The sequence below is a fragment of the Rattus norvegicus genome, chromosome 11 (genome assembly GCF_021556685.1).
Source record: "Rattus norvegicus strain SHRSP/BbbUtx chromosome 11, alternate assembly SHRSP_T2T, whole genome shotgun sequence".
Taxonomy (NCBI): Eukaryota; Metazoa; Chordata; class Mammalia; order Rodentia; family Muridae; genus Rattus; species Rattus norvegicus.
Genome location: NC_141544.1, coordinates 87,366,702 through 87,378,598, shown reverse-complemented (window position 1 = coordinate 87,378,598; position 11,897 = coordinate 87,366,702). Strand labels below are relative to the sequence as shown.

General features: G+C 38.9%; 1 pseudogene; it reads left to right on the top strand.

Moving 5' to 3' along the window:
• Positions 1–3,284: 3,284 nt before the first annotated feature.
• On the top strand, positions 3,285–4,920 carry Eef1a1-ps11 (eukaryotic translation elongation factor 1 alpha 1, pseudogene 11; annotated as a pseudogene).
• Positions 4,921–11,897: the final 6,977 nt, after the last annotated feature.

Sequence of the window (11,897 nt, the reverse complement as noted above, 5' to 3'; positions counted from 1 at the left end):
CTTGCCCATCATGGAATATGCATTACCAAACCAATGCATTTCTGTCTTATGTTGGTAAGGTTCTATGCATAGTCTTACCCATAATTGACTGCCAGCCTGTTAAATTAATGACATTGTCTGGGGATCCATTTGTAGTTTCAAGCCATGTATTTTAACCATCAACATGTTGATGAATCTCTGAGATGAAGTCTACTAGTTCATGGTGGATGATCTTTTGAATGTGTTCTTGGATTCAGTTTACAATTATTTTATTGCATATTTTTACATCTGTGTTCATAAGGAAAGTGGGTTTGTAATTCTGTTTCTTCATGAGTCTTCATGTGGTTTGAGTATAAGGGTAACTGGGGCCTCATAAAACTAACTAGATGATTCCTTCTGTTTTTATTTTGTGTAGAATTATGAGGAACATTTGCATTAACTCTTCTTTGAAAGTCTGGTAAAAAACTATCTGGCTCTGGGCTTTTTGGGTTAGATTTTTCATGACTATTCCTACTTCACAGGGTTTATAGGTCTATTTTAATTGTTTATCTGATATTGATTTAACTTTGGTAAATGGCATGCTTTGAGAAATTTTTCCATTTGTTTTAGATCTTCCAATTTTGTGGAGTACAGATTTTTAAAGGATGTAATTATTCTTTGGGTTTTTCGGTGTCTCCCTTTTGTTTTTGTTTGTTCGTTTTTTGTTTGTTTTGTTTTCACTTTTCTTTTTTTTTCACTTTTTATTGGTTCTTTCAAATGTTATCCCCCCTTCCCAGTTTCCCCTCCACAAGCCCCCTATCCATTCTCCCTCCTGCTGCCTCTATGACAGTGCTCCTTAACTCGCCGGCCCACTCCTGCCTCAGCACCCTAGCATTTCCCTAATCTGGATCATCAAACCTCCACAGGACCATGGGGCTCCTAGTGATGCCAGATAAGTCAACCCTCTCTGCTACATGTGTAGCTGGAGCCATGGGTTCACCCATATACTCCTTGATTAGTTGTTCCATTCCTGGGAGGTTTAGGAGGGGAGTGTTGGTGAATATTGTTGTCCTTCCTATGGGGTTACAAACACCTTCAGCTCTTTCAGTCATTCTCCTAACTCCTCCGTTGGGGTCCCCATGCTCAGTCTGATGGTTGTCTGCATGTGTCTGCATCTGATTTGGTGCAGCTCTAGCAGAGCCTCTCAGTGGACAATTAAACCAGACTCCTACCAGTAAGCATTTCTTTGCATCAGCAGTAGTATCTGGGTTTGGTGTCTGCAAAAGGGATGGATCCCTAAGTGGGGCAGTCTCTGGATTGCCTTTCCTTCCGTTTCTGCTCTACTCTTTGTCCCTGCATTTCCTTTTAACAGGAGGAATTCTGGATTCCTATTTTTGAACTGGGTGGGTGGTCCCATCCCTCAACCAGGGGCCATGTCTAGTCACTGGATATGGCCTATACTGGTTCTACATCTCCCTTTTGTTGGGCATTTTGGTTGATGGGTTCTGGAAGCCTCTTTGGTCCCTAGTATCTGAGACTTTCTACTGATTACCCCCAGTTCCCCTTCCTCCACTGCTATACAACTACTTTAAAGTTCCTGACCCTTTGTACTACTCCCCCATCTCCTCCCATATTTGAACTGGCCCCCATTTTCCCCTCCCCCTCCTTTCTCCCTGCCAGATCCATCTCTCCCTCTACTTTGCAGAGATTAATTTTTCCCCTTTCTGAGTAGGACTGTAGCATCCACACTTTGGTGGGGTCTTCTTTCTTCTTTAGTTTCACATGGTCTGTGAGTTGTATTGTGGGTATTCTCAGCTTCTTTTTGACTAATATCTACTTATCAGTGATTACATATAATATGTGGTTTTTTTGTGGTGCTGTTACCTCACTCAGGATGATATTTTCAAGTTCTATGCATTTACCTGTGAATTTTATGAAGTCATTGTTTTTAATAGCTGAGTATTACTCCTTTGGGTAAATGTAACACATTTTTTGTATCTATGCCTCTGTTGAGGGACATCTGGGTTGTTTCCAGCTTTTGGCTATTATAAATAAGGCTACTATAAATAAATAGTGGAACATTTGTCCTTGTTATATGTTGGAGCATATTTTGGGTATATGCCCAAGAGTGGGATAGCTAGGTCCTCAAGTAGAACTATTTCCAATTTTCTGAGGAACTGCCAGACTGATTTCCAGAGTGGCTGTACCAGCTTGCAATCCCACCAGCAATGGAGGAGTGTTCCTCTTTCTCTACATCCTCGAAAACATGTGCTGTCACCTGTGTTTTTCATCTTCGTCATTCCGACTGGAGTAAGGGTTGTTTTGATTTGCATTTCCCTGATGTCTATCAATGATGAACATTTCTTTAAGTGCTTCTCAGCCATTAGAGATTCCTCAGTTGAGAATTCTGTTTAGCTCAGTGCACCATTTTTAATAGGGTTATTTGGTTTTCTAGAGTCTTACTTCTTGAGTTAATAGGGTTGTTTGGTTCTCTAGAGTCTTACTTCTTGAGTTGTTTGTATATTTTGATGTTAGTCCTCTATTAGATATAGGGTTGTAAAGATCTTTTCCCAGTCTGTAGATTGCTGTTTTGTCCTATTGACAGTCTCTTACAGAAGCTTTGCAATTTTATGAGGTCTCAATTACCAATTCTGGATCTTAGAGCTTAAGCCATTGGTGTTCTGTTCAGGAAGTTTTCTTGTATGCTTATGTGTTCAAGGGTCTTCCCCACTTTCCTTTCTTTAGTTTCATTGTATCTGGTTTTATACGGAGGTTCCTCATCCACTTGGACTTGAACTTTATACAAGGAGATAAGAACAGATCACTTTTACATGGGGACCTCCAATTGAACCAGCACCATTTGTTGAAGATGCTGTCTTTTTTTCCACTGGATGGTTTTAGCTTCTCTGTCAAAGATCAAGTGACTATAAATATGTGGGTTCATTTCTGGGTCTTCAGTTCTATTCCAGTGATATACTTGCCTGTCACTATTGCTCTATAGTATAGTTTGAGGCCAGGGATGTTGACTCCCCCACAGTTTCTTTTATTGATGTGAATAGTTTTTGCTATCTTAGGTTTTATTATTCCAAATGAATATAAATATTGCTTTTCTAACTCTACGAAGAATTGAGTTATAACTTTGATGGAGATTGCATTGGATCTGTGGATTGCTTTTGGTAAGATGGCCATTTTTACTATTTTAACCCTGCCAAAGCATGAATGTGGGAGGATTTTTTCATTTTCTGAGATCTTTGATTTTTTTCTTTGGAGACTTGAAGTTCTTGTCATACAGATCTCTCACTTGCTTGGTTAGAATTACACTAAGAGCTTTTTCGCAATGGGTTTGCCGTCAGAACACAGGTGTTGTGAAAGCCACCGCTAATTCAAAGCAAAAATGGAAAAGGAAAAGACTCGCATCAACATCATCATAATTGGACACGTAAATTCCAGCAAGTCCACCACAACCGGCCACCTGATCTACAAATGTGGTGGAATCGACAAAAGAACCATCGAAAAGTTTGAAAAGGAAGCTGCTGAGATGGGAAAAGGCTCCTTCAAGAATGCCTGGGTCTTGGACAAACTGAAAGCTGAGCGTGAGCAAGGTATCACTGCTGACACCTCCCTGTGGAAATTTGAGACCAGCAAGTACTATGTGACTATCATTGATGCCCCAGGACACAGAGACTTCATCAAGAACATGATTACAGGCACATCTCAGGCTGACTGTGCTGTCCTGATTGTTGCTGCTGGTGTTGGTGAATTTGAAGCTGGTATCTCTTAGAACGGGCAGGTCTGTGAGCATGCTCTTCTGGCTTACACCTTGAGTGTGAAATAGCTAATTGTTGGTGTCAACAAAATGGATTCCACCAAGCCACCATACAATCAGAAGAGATACGAGGAAATCATTAAGGAAGTCAGCACCTATATTAACAAAATTGGCCACAACCCTGACGTAGTAGTATTTGTGCCAATTTCTGGTTGAAATGGTGACAACATGCTGGAGCCAAGTGCTTATATGCCTTATATGTTCAATGGATGGAAAGTCACCCACAGAGATGGCAGTGCCAGTGTCACCACACTGCTGGAAGCTTTGGACTGCATTCTGCTGCCAACTTGTCCAACTGACAAGCCTCTGCGACTACCCCTCCAGGATGTCTATAAAATTGGGGACATTGGCACTGTCCCCGTGGGCCGAGTGGAAACTGGTGTTCTCAAACCTGGCATGGTGGTTACCTTTGCTCCAGTTAATGTAACAACTGAAGTCAAGTCTGTGGAAATGCAGCATGAAGCTTTGAGTGAAGCTCTGCCTGGGGACAATGTGGGCTTCAATGTAAAGAACGTGTCTGTCAAAGATGTTAGATGTAGCAATGTAGCTGGTGACAGCAAAAATGACCCACCAATGGAAGCAGCTGGCCTCACTGCTCAGGTTATTATCCTGAACCATCCAGGCCAAATTAGTGCTGGCTATGCTCCTGTTCTGGATTATCACACGGCCCACATAGCATGCAAGTTTGCTGAGCTTAAAGAGAAGGTAGATCGTCATTCTGGTAAGAAGCTGGAAGATGGCCCCAAATTCTTGAAGTCTGGTGATGCTGCCATTGTTGACATGGTCCCTGGCATGCCCAGGTGTGTTGTAAGCTTCTCTGACTATCTCCACTTGGTCGTTTTGCTGTTCGTGACATGAGGCAGACAGTTGCTGTGGGTGTCATCAAAGCTGTGGGCAAGAAGGCTGCAGGAGCTGGCAAAGTCACCAAGTCTGCCCAGAAAGCTCAGAAGGCTAAATGAGTATTATCCCTAACCCCTGCCACCCCAGTCTTAATCAGTGGTGGAAGAACGGTCTCAGAACTGTTTGTATCAATTGGCCATTTAAGTTTAATAGTAAAAGACTGGTTAATGATAACAATGCATCGTAAAACCTTCAGAAGGAAAAAGTGTTTTGTGGACCATTTTTTTTTGTGTGTGTGTGTGGCAGTTTTAAGTTATTAGTTTTCAAAATCAGTACTTTTTAATGGAAACGACTTGACCAAAAATCTGTCACAGAATTTTGAGACCCATTAAAACAAGTTTAATGAGAAAAGAAAAAAGAATTACACTAAGATATTTTATATTATTTTGTGACTATTGTGAAATGTGTTGTTTCCCTAATTGCTTTCTCAGCCCTTTTATGCTTTGAGTAGGGGAAAGGTACTGATTTATTTGAGTTAATTTTATATCCAGCCATTTTAAGAAGTGGTTTATGAGATGTAGGAGGAGCTCTCCGGTAGAATTTTAGGGTTGATTATGTATACTGTCATATCATCTGCAAATAATGATATCTTGGCTTCTTCCTTCCCAATTTGTATCCGTTGATCTCTTTTTCTCATCTAGTTTCTCTGGCTAGAACTTTGAGTACTATATTGAATAGGTAGGGAGAGAGTAGGCAACCTTGACTTGTCCCTGATTTTAATGGGATCGCTTTGAGTTTCTCTCCCTTTAGGGTTATGTTGGCTATTGGTTTGCTGCATATTTTTTTAAATTACATTTTGGTATGCACAGTGAGTTGTTGATCTCTCCAATACTTTTAACATAATTGAGTGTTGTATTTTGTCAAAGGAATTTTCAGCACCTAATGAGATGATCATGTGATCTTTTTCTTTGAGTTTGATAATATAGTGGATCATATTGATGGATTTCCCCATATTGAACCATTCTAGCATTTCTGAGATGAAGCCTACCTGATCATGGTGGATGATCATTTGATGTGTTCTTGGATTTGGTTTGTAAGAACTTTATTGATTATTATTGCATCAATATTCATGCTCTTTAGATGGTTTTTCTGATCCCGATTTAACATTAGTGCCTGGTATCTGTCTAGGAAATCATCCATTTCATCCAGATTTTCCAGTTTTCTTGATTATAAACTTTTGTAGTAGGACCCGGTTATTTTTTTTATTTCCTCAGTTTCTTTTGTTATATCTCCCTTTTCACTCCTGATTTTGTTAATTGGATACTGTTTCTGTGCCCTCTGGTTATCTGGCTAAGGGTTTATCTCTCTGGTTGATTTTCGCAAAGAACCAGCTCCTAGTTTTGTTGATTTTTTTTGTATAGTTCTTTTTGTTTCTACTTGGTTGATTTCAGTCCTGAGTTTGATTATTTCCTGCTGTCTATTGCTCTTGGGTATATTTACTTCCTTCTGTTCTAGAGCTTTCTGATAAGCTGTTAAACTGCTACTCTAAGATCTCTCCATTTGAGAGCTTGAAGGGGCTCGAGACCCCATATGTACAACAATGCCAAGCAGCTAGAGCTTCCAGGGACTAAGCCACTACCTAAAGACTATACATGGACTGACCCTGGACTCTGACCTCATAGGTAGCAATGAATATCCTAGTAAGAGCACCAGTGGAAGGGGAAGCCCTTGGTCCTGCTAATACTGAACCCCCAGTGAACGTGATTGTTGGGGGGAGGGTGGTAATGGGGGGAGGTTGGGGAGGGGAACACCCATAAAGTAGGGGAGGGGGAGGGATTAGGGGATGTTTGCCCAGAAACCGGGAAAGGGAATAACATTCGAAATGTAAATAAGAAATACTCAAGTTAATAAAAAAAAAGAAAAGATCTCTCCATTTGGAGGGGTGCACTCAAAGCTATGAATTTTCCTCTTAGCGCTGCTTTCCCATATGTTTGGATATGCTGTGCTTTCATTTTCATTAAATTCTAAAAAGTCTTTAATTTTTTTATTTCCTCCATGACCAAGATATCACTGAGTAGATAGTTGTTCACCTTCCATATATGTGAGTTTTCTGTTGTTTTTGTTGATATCGAAGACCAGTGTTAGTCCATGGTTGTCTGATAGAATATACATGATTAGTCAATGTTCTTGTATCTGTTGAGGTTTGTTTTGTGTCCAAGTATATGGTCAGTTTTTGAGAAGAAGGCATACCCTTTTGTTTTAGGGTGAAATGTTCTGTAGATATCCATTTGGTTCATAACTTCTTTTAGTTTCACTGTGTCTCTCTTTAGTTTCTGTTTTCATGATCTGTCCATTGGTGAGAATGGGGATTGAAATATCCTATTATTATTGTGTGAGCTTCAATGTGTGCTTTGAGCTTTAATAATGTTCTTTTAAAAATTTGGGTGCCCTTGCATTTGGGGCAAAGATGTTCAGAACTGATAGTTCATCTTGGTGGATTTTTCCTTTGACGATCCCCATATATATGATAATTTTTTGTTGAAAGTCTATTTTGTTGGATATTAGAATGGCTACTCCACCTTTTTTCTTGACACCATTTGCATGGAAAAAAATTTCCCAACCTTTTACTTTGAGGTAATATCTATCTATGACTCTGAGGTATGTTTCTAGTATGCATCAAAATGCTGAATCATGTCTGTGTGTCCACTCTGTTAGCTTATGTCTTTTTATTGGGGAATTTAGTCCACTGACATTGAGTGATATTAGGGACAAATGATTGTTGCTTCCTGTTATTTTTGTTGTTAGAGGTGGAATTGTTTTTGAGGGTATCTTCTTTTGGGTTTGTTGTGAAAAGTCTAATTTCTTGCTTTTTCCTAGGTGTAGTTTCCCTTCTTGTGTTGGATTTTTGCTTTTATTATCTGTTGTAGGGCTAGATTGGTGGAACAATATTGTTTAAATTTGGTTTTGTCATGAAATACGTTGATTTTTCCATCTATGGTAATTGCGAGTTTTGTGAGGGTATAGAAACCTGTGCTGGCATTTTTGTTCTCTTAATGTCTGTATGACATCTGCCCAGAATCTTCTGGCTTTTAGTTTTTGGTGAAAAGTCTGGTATAATTCTGATAGATCTGCCGTTATATGTTACTTGACCTTTTTCCCTAACTGATTTCAATATTCTTTCTTTGTTCCGTGCATTTGGTGCTTTAATTATTATGTGATGAGAGGGATTTCTTTTCTGGTCCCATTTGTTTGGCATTCTGTAGGCTTCTTGTATGTTTCTGGGCATTCTTTTCTTTGGGTTAGGAAAGTTTTCTTCTATAATTGTGTGGAAGATGTTTGCTGGCCCTTTGAGTTGGGAATCTTCACCTATAATACACTTATTATTCTCAGGTTCTGTCTTTTCAATGTGTCCTGGATTTCTTGAATGTTTTGAGGTAGGAGCTTTTTGCTTTTTGTGTTCCCTGACTGCTGTGTCAATGTCTTCTATTCTATCTTCTGTCCTTAAGGTTCTCTCCTCTGTCCCTTGCATTCCGTTGGTGATGGTTCCATCTGTTACTTCTGTTCTCTCTTCTAGGTTTTGCATCTCCAGGGCTGTCTCTCTTTGAGTTTTCTTTAATGACCCTATTTCCATTTTCAGATACTGGATGATTTTGTCCAATTCCTTCACCTGCTTGATTGTGTTCACCTGTATTTCTTTAAGGGATTTATGTATTTCCTCTTTAAGGGCTTCTACTTGTTTACTTGTGTTCTATATTTCTTTCTTTAAAAAAAAGATCGGGTCATTTTATTTAATATTAGGTGCAAAATCAACTCTTTGAAAAGAAAACACATCATCAGCCATGTTAGCTCTGTCTCTAAGAGAGATAAAAGACTTGCTCATTTGAAGAGGTAAAGATCTGAAGATACTTGTTTAACTTTGATGACAATGGCTAAAAGTTGAAAACAAAACCTAGAAGTCTAAAAGCAAGAGTTAGCTTTTAAAAAAAGTAAACAAAAAGAAAAGATGGCCTTGCCAGAGATTTTAGATTGAATTTTGGATTGAATCTATACATCTACACTTATTTGCATGTATATTGTATGATTCTAAAACAGTATCTACATGAGCCTTATAAATTTATGAATGTAACCATGTACAATATATACCAGAATTGAACAAATATTTTCTGTCTGATGGTAGATTTACAGTTTTCATTGTCTTCTGTATACTTTTTCTTTTTTATATTGGATATTTTTTATTTACATTTCAAATGTTATCCCCTTTCCTGGTTACCTATCCATAAACCTCCTATACCATCCCCCTCCCCCTTCTTCTATGAGGGTGTTCCCTTTCTTTAAGAGAGTTACTTTTGTCCTTCTTAAGGTTTTTTATCATCTTCATGAAATGAGAGTTTAGACCTGAATCTTGCTTTAAGGGTGTGTAGAGATATCTGGGACTTGTTCTGGATTTTGGTTTTCACGTATTTTAGTATGTTGTTGATATCCAGCTTTAATCCATAGTCATCTGATAGGATACAGGAAATTCTTTTAATTTTTCTTGTATCCATTGAGACTTGCTTTGTGTCTAATATGTTGCCAATTTTGGAGAAGGTTCTATAAATTGCTGAAAAGAAAGTATACTTGTCTGTGTTGGGCAAAATGTTCAGTAAATATAAATTTCTGTTGGTTCCATTTGATTTATAATATCTGTTATCTCCGGGATTTCTCATTTTAGTTTTTGTATGGATGACTTGTCCAATGGTGAGAGTGAGGCTGATGTCTTCTATTATCAGTATGTAAGACTCAATATGTTATTGAAGCTATAACAGTGTTTCTTTTATTAACTTGGGTGTCCTTGGGCTTAGAGCATACACGTTAAGAATTGTAACGTCATCTTGGTATTTTGTTGTTGTTTTATGAGTATTGGTGTCCTTTCCCATCTCTTTTGATTAGTTTTTTTGAAGTCTATTTTGTTAGATATTAAAATGTCTATACCACTTTCCTTCTCAGATTTATTTGCTTGGAATATACCTTTTCTAGTCTTTTGTGCTGAGGAAATGTCTATCCTTGATATTACACTCTGTTTCTTGGATCCAGCAGAAGAATGAATCCTGGTCTTCCATCTATTCTCTTAGGCTGTGTGTTTTTATTGGGGATTTGAGACCATGGATATTGAGAGATATCAGTGATCAATGATTGTTGCTTTCTATTATTTTGGTGGTAGTGGTGGTTGTGTGTGTTTCTCTTCTTTCAGTTTTAATAGTGTGAGATTATTTATTTCCAGTATTTTCATAAATATATTCTACCTTATTAATTTGGAATATTTTTTATTTAGTTTTAATGATCTTTCCTCCTCTGGGCTGTCTGTACTTCCTTTAAGAACAAAAGCCACTTAAGAAAAGCCCCAATACCAGACACAATGAAACTTCTTTTAATTTTTTGAGAAACTCCCAAAATAGGCAGCCTATTGCTTAAGACACCATGTAATTAAATAGGACCCAGAGAATGCTGAATTAGAACTGCTGTGAATGTGCCCCATCTGAGGATTAATTAAAGTAACCTTCAGGCTTCTAAAGAAAATGGATATTCAACAGTCAAACACAGCTATGATGTCTTTCGAACACAACGAAGACAATCATGGCACAATAACCCTAAATGTTCAGTAGTGACACACATACCTTGGTGGTAACCTTCAGCTCTCTAGTTGGACTTAAGACCCACTCAACAAAATGGAAACTCTGGCTATCCTGGAGATGTAGCTAGCTACTCAGTGCTAAAGTCACGGTTGTTAGAGGAACTATAACTCCTTATATATTAAACCAGCATAATCCTTAACAACTACCTCTTAAGATTTCTCATCATACCCAAGGGTAAGAGTTGTCTCCACCCCTCATCAAGAAATCTTCTCTTTGAAACAGATGGGTATGACTACAGAAAACATCAAACAGTGGAAATAAAGAGTTACGGAGACAGTCCAAATCAATACGGCTGCAAAACACTCCTGAACTAAGAGTCACAGAACATTGAAGACGAATGCGTGGAAAGATTGTAGGAACCAGAAGTTCATGAATTTTTATGTGAGTGTGTCTCCTAGTAATATTAGAAGCTACACACATAAAGACTCATCAAAATGATTGCACAAACTTACACACTTGAACTGAACAAGGATGACAGTTACATTTTTCAAGTTTATAATAAATATACTGATCATATATATATATATATATATATATATATATATATATATATCATTGATTTTCAACACAAGGCTACACCAAAATAATTCATATTGTCAAGATGATTTTAAACTTTCAGGAAAGTTTCAAGAACAGTGTAAAAGACGTAACGTTTTATTGGATATTTTATGTATTTACATTTCAAATGTTTTCCCCTTTCCCAGTTTCCCCTCTCAAAATACCATCTCCCATCCCCTTACCCCTGCTACTATGAGGGTCTTCTCCTTTCCACCCACTCCCACCTCACTGCCCTGGCTTTCCCTTACACTGGTGAAATTGAACCTTCACAGGACTAAGGGCTTTTCCTCCTATGGATGCCAGGCAACGCCATCTTCTGCTACATATGCAGCTAGAACCATGGGTCCCTCCATGTATACTTTTTGGTTAGTGGTTTAGTCCCTGGGAGCTCTGATTGGTCTGTTTGGTTGATATTTTTGTTCTTCCTATGGGGTTGCAAACCCCTTTGTTCTTTGAGTCTTTTTCACCACTGGGGTCCCTGTTCTAAGTCCAATGATTGGCTGTAAGCCTCAGACTCTGTGTTCGTCAAGCTCTGGCAGAGCCTCTATAGAAGACTATAACCAGCTCCTATCAGCAAGCACTTCTTGGTATTCACAATAGTGTCTGGGTTTGTTGTTTGTATGTGGGATGGATCTCCAGGTGGAGCAGTCTCTGGATGGCCTTTCCTTTAGTCTCTGCTCTACACTTTGCCCCCATATTTTCTTTAGACAAGAGTCCTTCTAGGCTAAGAATTTGGAGATGAGTGGGTGACACCATCCCCCAACCAGTGACCTTCCCTAACCTCAGGATGTGGTGTCTACAGGTTCTCCCTTCCCTTTGTTGGGCATTTCAGCTAATCTTATCCATGTTGGGTCCTGGGAGGCCCTTGCTTTTTTGGCATATGGGACTTCCTGGTGGCTACACCTAGTTCCCCATCCCCAATTGCTACACATCTCTGTTCAAATTCCTGATCTTCTATATATCATCCCTGTCACCTTCTGTACCTGATCCTGCCACCTTTTTTCTCCTCCCCTTCCTCTCTTCCTCCCAAGTCCCTCCCACTC